This window comes from Carlito syrichta, unplaced genomic scaffold (assembly GCF_000164805.1).
Source record: "Carlito syrichta isolate Samal-C Ts95f unplaced genomic scaffold, Tarsius_syrichta-2.0.1 Scaffold288766, whole genome shotgun sequence".
Lineage (NCBI taxonomy): Eukaryota > Metazoa > Chordata > Mammalia > Primates > Tarsiidae > Carlito > Carlito syrichta.
Window position 1 is genome coordinate 289526 of NW_007232862.1, and position 17191 is coordinate 306716.

The 17191-nt window shown below is 41.2% G+C and overlaps 1 protein-coding gene across 2 annotated transcripts in view; it reads left to right on the forward strand.

The window, feature by feature from the left end:
• The window catches only part of ARID5B (AT-rich interaction domain 5B), a 197291-nt gene that overhangs the window by 2197 nt on the left and 177903 nt on the right, over window positions 1-17191 (forward strand). The window lies entirely within an intron of this gene.

Sequence of the window (17191 nt, forward strand, 5' to 3'; positions counted from 1 at the left end):
CCGAGCGTCCAGCGCCGTCCAGCGTCCTCCGTGCCCAGACGGGGCTCCCGGGGAGGGCGGGGAGGGACCCAGCCACCCCGGCACGTTTCTGGGCGGCCGCGGGGGCGCTCGCCGCGCTCCCGGGAGGACGCCGGAGGTGAGCCCGCTGTCACCGGGCGCCGGGGCGGCCGCCTCCCCTCGGCTCTGTCATTTCACGTGTGACCGCAGTTCTGCGGGCTCCTTTCGTCAGCTGACCGACCTCAGCGCCGCGGTACCTACCGGGGGAACTGTTTGGGGGAGTCTGTGCCCACGGCGCCGCGGGGAGGGAGGGCGCCCGGCCGCCCGGCCGGGCTTTGTGTGGCCAAAAGCGAGGGAGCAGGTTAATCTAACTGAGACTTTTGAGGGCAGCTAGCTCTGTGCCAGGCTCTCGAGCTTTCGAGGTAAGGTGTGAGGATCTTTTTGTGAAATGAATGATTTCCCGTTGAACTCATCCCGGGGCTCGGAGCTGCCTGTCCTTCCCGAATTCCTCGGTCTGCTAGAGTTGATTGTACTTTTGGCATCGCCGGCTCACTCCCTCTCCCCAGGATCGAATTACCCATCAGCGGTCTATGCCGGTTAATTACTGGAGTTCGTCAAAATGTTCGTCCTCGAATCTGCCTTTTCGGAAATAAGCCCCTCCCCACGCCCTGCACACACACACACCCCCTCTCCCCCCTCCCCCCCCCGCTCAGCTTTGGCTTTTAAACGTTCAGATTCCCCGACGTCCGCCTGCAATTTTATAAAGGTGTTGTTTGGAAATACTGTGAAAAATTCTGCAACCTACCAACAGGTTGAGCTCTTTCCCCCTCCCGAGGTCTGTCTCTGCCCCCGCCCCCGACCCAACTTTCCTGCGCAGCTGTCTTCCTCCTCTGCCCCTCCTGATTTCTTATTATTTGCTTTTCAAATTTATTACTTCAACATGGCCTGTGATCTGGAAAAGGGAAGGATTAAATATCCAGAAAAGAACTGGTGCCTAATAGACTTCTGACTAAACCCAGGAGGAAATTATTCAGTGTTTTATGTGATATTTTGTGATTTTTTTTTTTTTGGAATTGAAATTGGAAATTTTTTTTTAAAGACCCCAAGTTGACCCCATTTGGTACAGTTTTCATTTTCTGTTGGTGTGATTAAATGATGAATTCTGATTTAAGAATAAAAGCTGTGTACGCCAAAGCTTGCATCTGCTAGAAGTGTTGACAGTGAATAGATATATTTTTAAATACATGACTTCTTTTTAATTGTTCATTATGGGGAATTGAAAGCAAGCCATTGTAATGATCTGTGCATTTCGTCACTGCTATATGAGCCATACCTGAGAAAATTAATCTTGCCATTTAAAAGTAAACTCTAGGGGGTTTGTGGAGGGAGATGGCTCTATTTATAATCCTCAGCTGCATATACATCGTCTAATATTATGCATGATTTGTTTTTTAATGCTAACACGGCTGGTAATTAGCTGTATGATTATACTTGTATATTTCATTAGGACTTTGGCTGATGTCATTGTGAATTATTCAGCCATATTAAAACAATTTTCAATTGAGATAATGACACGCCTCAAAATTATGCAAATACAGAATGCATTGTGCAGAATAATTATGACAAATGTAAAGCAGGTAGAAAGTTTCCCAATACAGATCAGTTTTCCACCCTGGTGATGTCATTTCCCCCCTGGCCTAAGTTAGTCATTCATTAGCAGAATAGCAGCAGCAGTCTCCTCTGGAGGAGAGCCTACAGAAACCAGCATTTACTGCTGGCACCTAGAGGGGGCAACAGGGCCCTCTCATTAAGAAATTTGCTTTGTTTTCACTTACTCCATTAACTTGTTTATATACATTTAAATGATTTTTATTATTGATTTTAAATAGTTTTGAATGATGCATTTGCCATTTGCCGTGCGTTTCTTGGTGATATGCACTGTTACTTGAAGAAAATGTTCAGCACATTTAATCAGCCAGTACAGTTTATTTTAAGTAACCAAATGGAGGTTAATAATTTCTTGATTGAGCTGACATCAGCATCCATTTCAAAAGGACAGCCAGGACTCAGTATGCTTTTTTGGTTTAAGAGAATCATTCTGCCTTTTTATGATTTCTTCAAATGTAAAGACGTCAGTTCTAAAAGCAGAAAAATGATCATTGTGCAAGATTAGAAATAGCGTCCCTGTGTGGTTTGCTGTGATTTGCAGAGGACTTTTTTTGGGAATATTTTCTCATTGATTCTTGTAATAAAATAATTTTATGAGGCTGGGTAAGGCAGAACTTTGTACACCCATTGTACAGATGGGGACACAGACTTGGAAAGGTTACGTGGTTTGTCAAAGGTCACCAGGTTAGAACCCAGGTCTCTTTAAACTTTAAGGTTGTTTTTCCCCCCAATGAGACTTACTGTTGAAACCAGAGCCTGAATGAATCATACTGTATTCTAGAAACATGTACAAATGTGAACAGCCCCTCATACATTTTAGAACTGTGACTAGTCAGTCACATTTGCCAAAGGTCATCAGATATTTAGGTAGCAAAACCACTCTTATTCTATAAAGTTTAGCTAATTCCATTCAGTGGCATATAACAATAACAGTTATCTTTTAATAGTTATTAATAATTACTAACAATTTATTTTAAAAAATATAATGATGGTGACGATTGACTTTTTATAGTCTGCTGTCTTCATATATTTCCATTATTGACAATTGGCTTTGAGGAAAAGCAGTCCAGAAAGAGTATTTTGATTCTGCAGCTTACTAATTGTCTAACCTTGAACAGTTGTAAGTACTTGGAGCCTCAGTTTCTTCAACTGCAAAATGGGAACAAAATAAAGATAGCTGTAGATTGTGAAGATCAAGAGGTGTGATATAGGCAAAAGTGCTTTATCTACTGTAAAGTGCTTCAATATACAGAAAGGAGTTATAATTATAGTGGCCTTTGTTCTAGATATTCGTACCTTTATAAGCAATAACAAAACATAGTAACTTTTGAGTCTGTGTGGAGGTTCTTGGGTCTAATGGTGATATTGTCTTCCATTACCATGAAAGTGAATAGCAGGACCATGTGCAAAGAGTTAAGTGTCTTCAGTAATTACCTACAATTGCCACGTTCAGCCAGTAGCTCTTCAGAGGGGGAAAATGGCAAAGTAGGCAGGTAATTGGTTGTTACTGGGTAACTTCTGATGACATTCAATTTCAAATTGCCAAGAGCTTAATCTATTGGCAATATACCCTCTTAAAACAGGTGGATATGCAAGCTTGGATTTCAGCCTAACTGGCCGTTGCTTGTGTTTTACAAGAAGGGATGCTGGTCACCTCCAGCTGTGAATGTGGCTGGCTAGGCTAATGATGTCAGGTAGTCAAGATCAAGCATACCTGGGTGTTACAGATTCAAGCATGCATTCAGGATTTCTAAAAGCGGTTTGGCTATCACCTGCCTCACCAACCAGATAAAAATATTAAAAATGCATATTCTTGGGCTCCTGCTGAAATCAACTCAATTAGACTCTCCTGGGTCCAGGATTCTAAATTTTAAACATTTTAGTAGCTCTATCTGTGTGATCGTGGACAAGTTCTAAATGCTTTGTGCTCGGTTTTCTCATCTATAAAATGGAAATATGGTCCTTATTTCCTAGGATTATTTTAAGGACTAAATGAGGTAATATATGTAAAGTGCATACAGCCAAGGTTGGCACATAGTAAATACTTCAATAATGGTTGACTATTGTTATTATCATTAATATTAGTATTATTCTCATTAAAATTTGGATCTTGAAGAAAATTCTTCTCTGTGAGTGGGCAGCACTTAGGATAGTTTGCTCTAGAACATGTGGCTATCCAAGTTGCATCAAATCAGACTGTCTTTCATCTCTGTGTTGGGTTTAGCTGTGTCACCAAAATAAAAAGCTTCTTAAGATTTTACATTTTACTCCAGGAGTAAACTGTCAACTGGATCAGCAGGATTTTTTTCTTTTAAGATTGCCTGATTTGATCATATCTGGAGTTAGGCAGACACATTCTGGAATCTAGAAGATGCTGTATTGGCCTTGTTCTTTTTGGATGGCTCTTCAGTCTCAGTCTGTAGCCATAATGTGATTTTTGTAAAGGTTTCTGAGACCTCTTAAATGACCACATTGGGCTTGAAAATTTTGTTTACTTTTTATAAGTCTCAGTTTCTCCATCTGTAAAATGTATTTAATAATCTCTGCTCTACTGATAGAATTTGAAATAATAATGAAAAGTGCCTGAAATCTAGCATAGTGCTAATAATGAACACTCAGTGAATGGTGATTGTAGTTATAATAGTTATTATTTTTAGTAATAACTAAAGCTAAGATATTCTTTCTCTTAAGTTAAGAGAAAGAATATCTTTACTCTATACCAGGGCAGCCTTTTAGAACTGGGGTAAAATCTAAAGAATTACATGAAGAAAATTTACTGAACTGTGACAAGAGTCAGTTAACTAAGGTCTGAAGACCAAATCTGCCCTGTTTTTGTAAATACAGTTTTATTGCAAGATAGGCACACCGATTTGTTTATTTATTGTTTATAGCTGTTCTTAGATTTCAGCAACAGAGTTGGATAGTTTTGACAGTTATCACATCTCCAGCAAAGTGAAAGTATTTATTATTTGGCTCTTTACAAAAACATTTGCTGCCCCTTGGCCTATGGGGTTGATCAGAAATAAGGTCCATGATTGTGTACCTGTTTCTCTTTCTTACCTGAGTTTTGGGCAAGATCCAGTAATATGAGAAATAATTTAACATTACTATTATGTTATTAACATTTACATATTCCAAACTTGATTTCAACATTGAGTCTAGGATGTTAACATTTGAGAATACATGAAATGTATGTTAAATTATATATAGTTAAGATCCAAACTCTAGACAACATCGGCATTATCTATCTTGAGTTTGTCAAAACCTACTTGTTGAGTGTTGACTTTGCGCTCAGCACTCTGCTAGGTAAAGAGATAGATGCAAAACAGTTTGTGACGTGACTCTTTTTCTCAAGAAGTTTATCAACCTTGATAGGGTGATGAGATTAGCATAAGTTTAAAACACGTAAAAGCAATAGGAAACACTATTTAAATGTTGATAAATCGTGCCAATAACGCATGTGATGTATGTTCAAAGGAAGGCTCACGGTTGGTATGTTTTTAGAAGAGGAATTCATTCAATTCGTCAGATGTTGATTGAAGACCTACTGTGCACTGGGCACTTGGATACTGAGATGAAGGAGAATGGCCTCTGCCCTTAAGGAGCTCCCTGACTATCTCCATCAAACTCTTTCCATCTGGGTTCCTTAGTTAAAGCTGAGATTAATATTCGGTTGTAGCCTTTCCTAATCTTTCTGGAAACTAAAATGTACTGTTTTCATCTTTGAATTCTCACCCACTGGACACATCTTTACAGAGCACTTACTGCATGCCAGATCCTGTCCTAGGCCCTGAGGATACAGTATGAACAAGACAGACAAGAATCCCTGCTCCCAGGGGACTTACAGTCCATGGTTGCTTTTAACCTCTCATTTACTTTGTACGTCATACCTTATGGTGTAGTTATTTGCGCTCTTTTATTTTGCCTTGTCACCCCATCCTATGCCCCCCACCATAATACTATTCTCAAGAGCAAAGGGCTGTGCCTTATCCTTCTTTAGATCCCCCTCAACATTCAGTGCTATTCCATAAGTACTTGTTGAATGACTGAACCACGTAATTAAAATGGCCGCGTTCGGTGGCTCAGCCTGTAATCCCGTGCCTTTGGGAGACTGAGGTGAGTGGATTGCCTGAGCCCGTGGGTTCGAGACCTGCCTGGGCAGCGAGACCTCATCTCTACAATAAATCAAAAAATTAACCGGGCGTGGTAGCACATGCCTGTAATTCCGGCTACTCGAAGGCTGAGGCAGAAGGATCGCCGGAGCCCAGCAGGTCGAGGCTGCGGTAGTCAGGAGTGGCCACTGCACTCCAGTCTGGGCGACCGAGTGAGACTCCAACTCAAAAAAATAAATAAAAATAAATAAATAAAATAAAATGCCTTTTGCACAGAGTCTGCTTTCTTTAAGTTTGACTCAATGACTTTCTAAGCAGACAGGCTTATGATTTGTCACATGTGGGTGAGGACCCCTCTCACATTTTTTTTTCTCTTCCAGAATCTGTAGACACTTTGCACTGTAGGATGTGAAAATATGTGAGGTGTTTTTTGGGGTTTTGTTTTTGTTTTTTTGGAATCCTCACCAGAGAAATGAGCAAGTATTTGAGAATGAATGATCAGGCTGGAGGCAGCATCTCTGTCTCTTTGGATCCATTTCCGGTCTTCAGCAATCAGTCCATAAAAAGGCAGGACTTTGGGGTGGCCACCTATGAAAAGACTAGACTTCAGGGAAGTAGAGTCACTCCTCATCTGAGTGTTGGTTGGCAATTCACTCAAGCCAGCATGTTTTTCAAGCTGAAGATCTTAACTAGGCCACATATTTGATCGCGACTCAAAATCATGAGCAATTAAAACCTCTCTTGACATTTAGAATGTCAGGCACATACTAAAGAAATGTTATTTTTATGAAATACAAGAGTCCATATATGTAAATACTTCATTATTAATTATTAATAAAGCATACCATTGTTCATAGTGGCATCTAGTGATATATGACTCAAGCTCATTTATCAAAGTCTAGTTTTAGCCAATATCCAGAATATAATTGCTCAAATCAAATGCATTCACTTGTCATTTTTTATAGCCAGTGTAGTTGGATATTTGCCATCTTCTACTCAGAATAGTATTGCAGCTAGTGATTACCCGTTGGCTTGGCTTTTAAAGAAATTTAAAACAAATTTATCGATTGTTGGCTTAAGGATTCATTTGCCTCTCAGAATGTGGTCATGGATTCCTGCATTTCTTGAAGAATCTGCTCCCGTGTGCACGCACAAGGATGGATTCTCCTGGCCATGCTGTGGTCCTTGTTGTCTTGCTGGAGATTAGAACCCAGGTCTTAGCCCTCAGAGTCCATCACTCATGTCCTGGACTGTGAACATCAGTATTGACAACACATTTGAAACATGCAGATGATGATGATTATTGAAAGGGTGCTTTAGAATCATGCTAATGGCATCAATCTCCTGCACACACTTGCATAAATTAATTCTGCTTTTAAAATCAGATGCACTGTTAGCAGCATTAAAGATGGATATTTGACATTTATCACACAGACTAGGATGGGTGGTTTAATTATGTGAATATTCTGTAGAATCTTTGTGACTGTATAAATAGACGCACAGTGGTGGGTGTCCTTGGCATATGACCATCAAGTTCACAGTCCCATCTCCATTCCTGTGCCCCAGTAAGAATAACAGGCGACAGAGCCCACAGGATGCTAGTCAACTTAGTGACCCCATAAACATCTTCCTCCTACCTTTCCTTTATCATGACTCTGAGCACACCCAGGCTGTGAAACACCCCCCCAACCCCATCGTTGAGTTCTAAGCCTGATCAGTGGCACTAAACATTAAACTCTTGTCTTTGAGAATAATGGGCTTTGCTTTCTACACCCTCAAGCATGTTGAGCTACTGTGCAAGCTGGAAAATAAAAATGTTCTAATTGTGTCTTTTAAATAAGCATAGGAGTGAATTAATTAGACCATATTTTGTCTTTAGTTGCTTAGTTACACAATAGTATTCCTGAGCACGAGTAAGATAAATTGGCTCTTTTTGTGCTGCTTGTCCCTTAATCATAATTACTGTATTGCTTAGGAGAGTAAAGCATACATAGATTTTTGAATTTTTTGTTAATAGTCAAAAATATGCATATGATATATAAAGTATATGCTGTTCAACCTGTTTTAGATGTGAGAAGAAGTTTTATTGTGGTGGTAACATTTGCATTAGTTGCTCAAAGATGTAGTTCTGGGAAATACATAATTGAAATGTTTTTGAATTGCTTTTTCTGGCCTTTTCAATCTTATTCAAAATAATAGTGCCTCCAGTCCTGGAGCAGTCATTCTCATTTGATTTAACATCTTTCTTTGCACTGCCTGCACAGCGCCCAGTTTTAACCCTGCAGAGCCTAGATAAGGTTCTGTGATTCATAGGCCTCATATGTTGTGCCTTGTTTTTTGGCTCATGCTATCGGGGGCTGGGGACTTGGGGGTCAGAAGAGCACCTACATCCTGCAGCCATTACTCCAGTGCCCTTCGCCCTTGGCACGCTTCCACTTTCCTTGGGGAAGTTTCCAGGGTTAGAGATCACAAGAGTTTGTTTTAGCTTGGGCTGGACAGCCCTCTGTGCTCACCTTCTGGGGTCTTGAAAATTGGATGTTGCTACTGGAACCTTGGGTGTTTAGTCCCCTACCCCCATCCTCTGCCAAGGAGGGCAGCAAGAGTTAAACAGCTTGATATAGTTATTGAACAATGAGAGAGTCTGGCGTAAGACACAGGATACAAGCCTGGTAAATGTATGTGAAAATTGACCCCATTGTTCTGTTGTATTTGAAAAGCAAGTAAATTATTTACAGATATTTGCTAATTAAAGCACATGTCATTTCACAATCACAAAAGAACACAGTATAACTAAAGACAAAGACCTAAGTGCGAATAATTTAAACTCTCATTCTGTGTATTCTTCTTAAGTGAAGAATAGACTTTAAAAATATGAATAAACGGGATGGGGGAAATTTTAAAAACATGTATGTATAGGGTATTGATCAAAAGGCACAAACTTTCTGTTACAAGGTAAGTTTTGGGGATCTCACATAAAGCATAGTGACTATTGCTAATAATACTGTATGATATACTTGAAATTTTCCAAAACAGCAGATCTTGTGTTCTCATTACACAAAAATATGATAACTATCTGAGGTGATTATGTTAATTAACTTCACTGTGGTCCTCATTTCCTGATATAAACAAACATATGTGAAAGTATCACATTGTATACCTTAAATATAAACAATTTTAATTTGTCAGTTATACCTCAATAAAGCTGGGAAAAATAAAAATAGAAAATAAAAATACATATGCATCATATACATACATATAGAAGTGTGTGTATGGGTTTTTGGGGGAGGGGCGGGTTCCCCCTATAAGGGAAGACTTGCATGCTGCAGAGATACCAGACCAAGTTACCATCCAGTTGTTTGTCACTAGAATTGCCCCAAGCTCTCTATGGAACATTAGATGGAAACAGTTTTGACAGAATACTGTTTCCTCTTTGGTTCAGTCTTTGCTTACCATTATCTAGTTTGAGCTCAGCTCAGAGTACCACAGGAAATAAAGCAAATTAACCAGACGTTGTACCAGAGAATAAAAAAGTTCTCATTCATTACCTTGTCCTCAGAATTTCCTAAATAATAGGCTCGGGTTTACTTGCTTTTCTTCTGTGACTACCCAACTTTGGCAGTGTTCTGGCTGGAAATTTGCACTGTGGAAAAATGGCTGGTGATGTGAGGCAAAGGTCAGACCCGTGAAGGTCAGATGCAGAGAAGTTTATTGATAATGTTCTCAAAGACTTTCTCATGACTGGAAGGTTGGTGTATCCACTAGAAAAGTTGGTCCCTCTGACTCTGCCATCTGTGGGCATTTTTGGTATTAGGTGTAACTAGCTTAAGGTCCCTTGGCATTGCTCATCAAGATGTTCAAAAAGAATTACCATGGTCGTTTAAGAAAAAGCCTCATGTCTAATTCGCCATGGACATTTTAATAGACTTACAGAATATATGACATTGAAGAGGTTGAAGAAAGTGAGTCCAGCCCCCTTTAAGTAATAGACATAGAACCTGAGACCTAGAAAATTCTTGGGCACATGCTCAGAATGAGTGGGTGTCAGGCATAGAGCTAGAATTCAGCCCCCTCAGGCACCATAGTCTGGCCTGCTTCTTTGGGAAAGGGCACTCTCTTGGTGTTAATGCTCTGAGGAAAGTAGGCAAGTGCTTCCCATGGGTGTGCTCAGGGTGGTCATCCCAGTGCCTTGTCTTATGCCAGTGGATGGCACTACAGGGAGACACACCACTTTTTTAAAACCACTAATGGAGAGTATGGACTTTATTGGAATGGCAAGATATATAGCAGAGATCAGTGATTACACAGTAACCAGGCTTGCAATTCAGAATCCCAGATTGGACCACACCTCCATTTCCATAATCTTTCATAAAGCCAGGAGGGCTCTCTGATGGGCATACTGTTTACATTGGCTCAATAAAAGCTTCACCAAAAGGTGGCAATCTTGGTGATAAACGGAATTGGCATTTCTGCTAACATCTGAAACTCATGGATGGTTTCATTCATTCAGAAATATTTGAATGCCTACTAAATGTCAGCTCTCTGCTCTGGGGTAGAATAGTGAGCAGTGACTAATACACAGACAAAGATTTCTATTCTCATAGAGCTTATTAACTTTCCTGTAGTAAGAAGGAAGAAGCAACTTGATTAATTTATCCAAAATGGAGGGAAAATCATTTCCAGACATTTTAGTCTTAGAATTCCATTCACACTTCCTTCTAAAGTGCTTTCTCTTTTCTTCTCTGTTTTCACAACCCAAAGAAAATGCCCTACCTTTCTTTTTTTTTTTTTTTTGAGTGGGAGTCTCACTCTGTCACCCAGACTGGAGTGCAGTGGCCCCTTCTGTCCACCGCAGACTTGACCTGCTGGGCTCCGGTGATCCTTCCACCTCAGCCTTCCAAGTAGCTGGAACTACAGGCGTGCACTACCACACCCAGCTAATTTTTGATTTATTGTAGAGATGAGGTCTCGCCAAGTTGCCCAGGCAGGTCTTGAACCCGAGGGTTCAGGCAATCTACTCACCTCAGCCTCCCAAAGTGCGGGATTACAGACTAAGCAACCGAGCCCGGCTCCTACCTTTCTCTTTTTTCCAAAATCGTCTGCAAAAGTTTCACTTACATTGTTTTCAAAGAAGTCAAAGTCATACATTTTTCATTTATTGAGTAACCATTATGTCAGGCATTGCAGATATATTAATATATAAATTAAATATAAACAAAATATCTTATTTAATTCTTATGGATATTCTGTAAAGTTGGTTAGTATTTTGACATTTCCATACTTTGTAGAGAATGCAACTGAAGACGACAGAGGTTAAGTAACTCACGCATGGTCACATATGGTTGAGCCTCAGAGCCAGGATTGAAACCCAGATTCTCCCAAGACCTTTGTCTTTGTGGGTGACCTTTGTGTCTCCCTGTAACTTCAGAATGTATTGAGAACTCCCAACATTGGAATTTTCATTGTATACTGACCTGTTCTTTAATTGAGTCCTTTTGAGTACTTCTAGTCTGCTCTCTAGGAACTTGTAGTCAAATTCATGATTGAGTGGTGCACAGATAACTCGCTAATAATACCGTACATGTGTGTAATGAAATTTCAAAGGGCTCTTTAAGCCCCACAAAACATCTCTGTCACATTTCACAGAAGACGAACTTTAATACCTTCAGAGTGGCTTTGTGTGCAGCCCAGCGCCGGGCCCTTGAGAAATAGGAGTGGAAAACCAGGCAGATCCTGCCCTCAATCAGCTTAACATCAAGTGGGAACCACACACCTGGTAAATCAAACTGTTACAAAAGGATGATTTTGTGGTCTGGATAGAGTGATGAAGGGAAATATAGAAACCTACAAAGGGGACCTGATCTTGTTGAAAAAGTCTGAAGAGACATTTCAGAAGAAATAACATTTGAGTTGAGTTCTAAAGGGATCTGGGAGCAAGAGGATGTCTGGGAAGAGGTTTCCCGGCAAGGTGTAGAGGTGGGCACAACCTCAGTACAGAGTAGTTTCTGGACTGGGCCTGGTCTTGATGAATTCAGTGACCAGGTTACTGATGCCCACTGATGTTCATTGGAAGCACCTATTGTTCTAGATATTATCTGGACTCCTAGGGAGCATCTTCAGGGATGATGTACAGTGTTTGACTATAGAGATAGTCCAAAACAGACCATGCTAAGGCAAACTAAGGTGCATGGGCTAAATTGGGACTGCTGTTTTTTGTAAATAAAGTTTTATTGACATGCAGCCATGCCCTGTTGTTTACGAATGGTCTCTGGCAGCTTTCGCACTATAGTGGCAGAGTCAAGTAGTTGCTGCAGAGACTGAATGATGCAGAAAGTTTAACATATTTACTCTCTGGCCCTTTGCAGAAAATGTTTGCCAACCTCTGGTCTAAAATAATATTACTAAAGATGATGGTAAAACTAGATGCTGGCAGCTTTATATGTAACCTTTTATTTACTCTTCACAACAATAATGTGATGCGGTAGTGTCATCTGTATTTGCATAAGGGAAACATACGACTCGTTTGAGGCATGCCTCTAAAATGTTGTTCTTGAGCCAGGAACTATGGCATGCACAATGTAGTCCCACGTACTCAGGAAACTGAGATGGGAGGAATTCGAGGTTGTAGTGAACAGTGATTGTGCTACTGCAAGCCAGCCTGGGTGACAAAGCAAGACCCCATCTCTAAAAACGAGATAAAATAGAATAGAGCTCTTCCAGTCCTACCTAGCATTGCCGTATTTTTCCATTTTTCAGAAAAAGCCAGAAATCCAGATTTTTGTGTAATTTTAGTTGGCCGTTCAATCTAATTTTTAAAACACTCTTGGTGGGTCAAGCAAAACATGTCTTCAGTCCAGATGTGGCTCACAGATCCACCTTGCCATCTCTAGAGCAAAGCTTTGAACTATCACAATTTTTAAAACTTTCTCGTATTTGGCCCATTTTCTGTAACTAAAGCAGAAAGAACCAGTTGGGTTCTAAGGGAACAGCAAAGAAAGGGTGGAAACAATGGAGAGCCCTCGCCATTCTCTCTAGCCAGGGCTCAGAGTCTGGATAGATAGCAGAATGGGTGTGCAAGGGAAGAGTGTGGCTCTGCCCTGGGACCTGCATTTAGGCTTGAAGAAGGGTACAGGGATTGCAACGTGGAAAGAAAGGAGTGAGTGTGAAGGTGTATTCATGCTGGGGGCTAGCCTGGAGTAGGGGAGCTTGTGGTAGAAGGGGCCCTTGAAAATTACTAGGGATGGATGGAAGTGGAGAGGGCACGTCTTAGGCAGAAGGAAAGCTATAGCCAGTAGGTCAAGAGGGACCTACTGATACTGGCTATGGTCTGGATTTGGTAAGGGAGCAGAGGTCTAGTGGGAAGTAAGGTAGACTAAGGCCAGACCTCGAGGAGTCTACCATGTTGTTTGTACCTGAATCTGAAGGCAGTGCTAATTATAATCTCACATGTGTATTTTCTCTTTCTAGTTAGAAAATAAATCCTTACTCTCAAAGCCTGGTAGATGGGAGTATATTTACTCTGCCAGTCAGTAGCTGTGAGTCATCTTGGCCAACTTGCTTAATCTCTCTGGCATCTCAGTTTCTTATCTGTGAAATGGGTTAATCCTGCTGGGCTAGGAATATCAAATGAGATAGATATAGGCATAGAGCACCAAACCGTGACCTGGCTTATCCCCGCAGATGTTAGTTATCAACCCTGCCCTTCCTGGTCAGAAACCAAATCCTAACTTTTGAAGCCTGTCATGGGGTTAGATTGTTAATAGCCCCTTAATAAGTAATTTATTGGTTGAATTTGGGACTATTGTTTGAAAAACAGTAACTAAGAAAACGATCATTTTGGCCAGATGTGTTGGTTCACACCTATAATCTCCGCACTTTGGGAGGGGAGGATTACTTGAGGCCAGAAGATCAAGACCAGCCTGGGCAACATAGTGTGACTCTATCTCTACAAATATGTATATTAGTTACAAAAAAGAGAGAAAACTGTCATTTTAAATAGAGTTAAGCTTCCTGGTTTTTCATTTTATCCCAAAAGTCTTCGCTTGTGTTTGGGTTCAGTGTTTTGGATGAATGTTTGAGGTTTACAGCTAATGTGAAAGGGACATGATCAAACCCATTCTGTTCTGTTCCACTTAGGTCTTAAAAGGAACTTTAGGGGATATCTCTTCCATCAGCCACAACAAAATTAAATGAGATGGGAGAATGATGGACTCAAGAAACAAAACCTGCCTTCCAGATGTTTGCTTTTCAGTGTACCAAAGAAAGTCCAGACCTGCTTCCCAGGTCCCTTCTACCCTGACCTTTCATGATGCAACCAACCACCAGGAAACCCGGTGTAGAACTGCTGAATGTGTAAAACCTGGAATTTATTTTAAATACACCCACTTTCCCTCCCATTAAAAACCTCTCTTATATTCTGTTTTTAAAACATCCCTAATTTGAAAATTTGGTTCATCCCCTTGTCCTCTTCCACCTCCTTCCTCCCCCCTTCCTCTTTTGGGGTTGGTGGTGGTAGGGGTTATATTCCAGCCCAACTTTTTTAAAGATGCCAAAAGCATCAGCAAAAGGATGTAAAGGGAAAAGGGTCCCAGCCAAAATGGCTGCGGGATCTTAGAAGAAGGATCTTCAAAATAGAGACTGCCTGCTGGGCCATTACATCCTTTTGCTTTGGGTTAATCCCACAGTGTATATCAGATTACTAGAATTCAGATGAAAACACTGCTGTAGTACTCCGTCTCCTCACCAAATTATTCTAAAATACATGGGTTATAAATACAGAAAATACTTGAATTCTGTATGTCTTAAGTGAAATAATCTGTTCCATTCTGTTTCTTGTGAATATTCTCCATAATAGTCTAATTGTATTTTGTGCTCCCAGGGGCTGAGTGTGTGTTCAGCAACAATGCATTGGGTTATAAAATATGCATCCCAAACTATCTGGGCAGGCAGAAAAGAAGGTTCTAGTAAAAAGGCTGAAGATTTTTTAAATGCAAATTGTATGAATCACATAAATGGTAATGTCTTTTAAAATTATCAACAGGCTCTGGATTTTTTTTTTCTTTCTTTCCAGTATAGGTCCTGTTTCTCACTCCATATTTTTGATGTTACTAGATCAGCAATTCAATAGACAGCCAAGCAGGTGTTCAAATCACTCCTGACCCCCAGAATTCCTTAACTGACCCCTCAAGGCAGTGGAGTGAAAACATTCTCAGCATGTCAGAATATTGAGATATCTCAGTTGCCTTAATTTTTTTTAAGCCTTATTTTTATGGACCTCTTTTGTGTCTTTTTTTCTCTTCTTAAGCAAAGAGAAACCTCAGTCTTGGTCATGAGAATGAGAGGACTGGAGGACAGGATCTGTAGACTGTGTTAATGGGTAATACAGTTCCAGTGGTCAGTTGTGTCAAGAGTCTTTAAAAGATGAATCTTGGCCAGGCACGGTGGCTCACACCTGTAATCCCAGCACTTTGGGAGGCTGAGGTGGGAAGATTGCTTGAGCCCTGGAGTTAGAGACCAACCTGGGCAACAAAGTGAGACCTCTTCTCCAAAAAATCAAAAAGGTTTGTCAGGCGTGGTGGTATGTGTCTCTAGTCCCAGCTACTCAGGAGGCTGAGGTGGAAGGGTGGCCTGAGCCCAGGGAAGTCGAGGCTGCAGTTAGCTATGATCATGCCACTGCATGATCATGCCACTACACTCCAGTCTGTGTGACAGATTAAGACCACAACTGAAAAAAAAAAAAAAGAAGATGAATCCTGAAGGAGGAGGAGGAGGGGAAAAAATAGATGGGATTCTTGTATGGTAGCTAAGGTCCCAATATGATATTGTTCTTGGAAAATATAACATTAAAGCCGGGCTTGGTGGCTCAGCCTGTAATCCTGTGCTTTGGGAGGCTGAAGTGAGTGGATTGCCTGAGCCTGAGGGTTCGAGACCCGCCTGGGCAACTTGGCGAGACCTCATCTCTACAATAAATAAAAAAATCAGCCGGGTCTGGTAGCACGCGCCTGTAGTTCCAGCTACTTGGAAGACTGAGGCGGAAGGATCACCGGAGCCCAGCAGGTTGAGGCTGCAGTGGCCGGGAGTGGTCACTCCACTCCAGTCTGGGTGACAGAGTGAGACTCCAACTCAAAAAAAAAAGAAAAAGAAAACATTAAAAAATATATAGGTCTTCTGACTACACTTTCATTCAACTAAATTCAATCAATATTTATTAGTCTGTATCAGGGTACTATGGGGTTAAGAAAGAGATGGATAAGATTAGCCCCTTTCTCTCTAGGTTTTTAGAGAAGATAAAACAAAAAGTTATCCAAACTTGGCAAGATCATATTTTACTTTGTTCCTCTTCCTGAAAACTCTCATCACATTGTTAAATAGTATTCTGGGAAATTTCTGCAGATACCCCTCAAAATGAAAGCTTTCTTGTACAGGTGATTGATTCAGGACTTAGGCAGTCACACGAGGCATTTTTCTATTGGCTTGTCATCCTTTCTGCAGAAAACAATCTAGTTTTCAGGCATAGTTGAAACTGGTATTGAGCACCTTAGTTCATTGTTATGTAATAGTGTGTAAATGTGTCACATGTTAAAGACTGATGGATTCCTTTTCTATTGTTGTGTGACAAATTACCCCAAATTTGATGTCTTAAAATAACACTACTCACAGTTTCTGTGAGTCAGGAGTCTGAGTAAGGCTTAACTGGGTATCTCTAGCTCAGGGTCTCTCAATGCTGCAGTCAAGGTGTCACCCAGGCTGCAGTCATAGCAAAGTTCTGTTGGGAGAGATTCTACTTCCAGGGTCACTCTCTTGCCTATCGTCAGGTCTCAGATCTTTTGGGCTGTTGGACTGAGGGGCTTAGTTCCTTGCTGGAGGTAGGCTTGGGCCTCCCTGAGTTCCTCACATGGGTCTCTCTGTGGGGCAGCTCACAATATGGCAACAGACTTCCCCAGAAGCTGTAGTCCTTTTGCAACCTAATCTCAAAAGTGACTTTTACGTAATTCTATTTGTTAGAAGTGTCATTTTAGACCAGATACGGTTGCTCACGCCTACAATCCCTGCACATGAACAGTCAAGGTGGGAGGATCATTTAAGTCCAGTAGTTCAAGACCAGCCTAGAAAATGTAGCAAGACCTTGCCTTTACAAAAAGTCAAAAAATTAGCCAGGCTCGGTGGCTCAGCCTGTAATCCCGTGCCTTTGGGAGGCTGAGGTGAGTGGATTGCCTGAGCCCGCGGGTTCAAGACCCACCTGGGCAGCGAGACCTCATCTCTACAATAAATCAAAAATCAGCCGGGTGTGGTAGCACGTGCCTGTAATTCTAGCTACTTGGAAGGCAGAGGCGGAAAGATCGCCGGAGCCCAGCAGGTCGAGGCTGCGGTGGCTGGGAGTGGCCACTGCACTCCAGTCTGGGCGACAGAGTGAGACA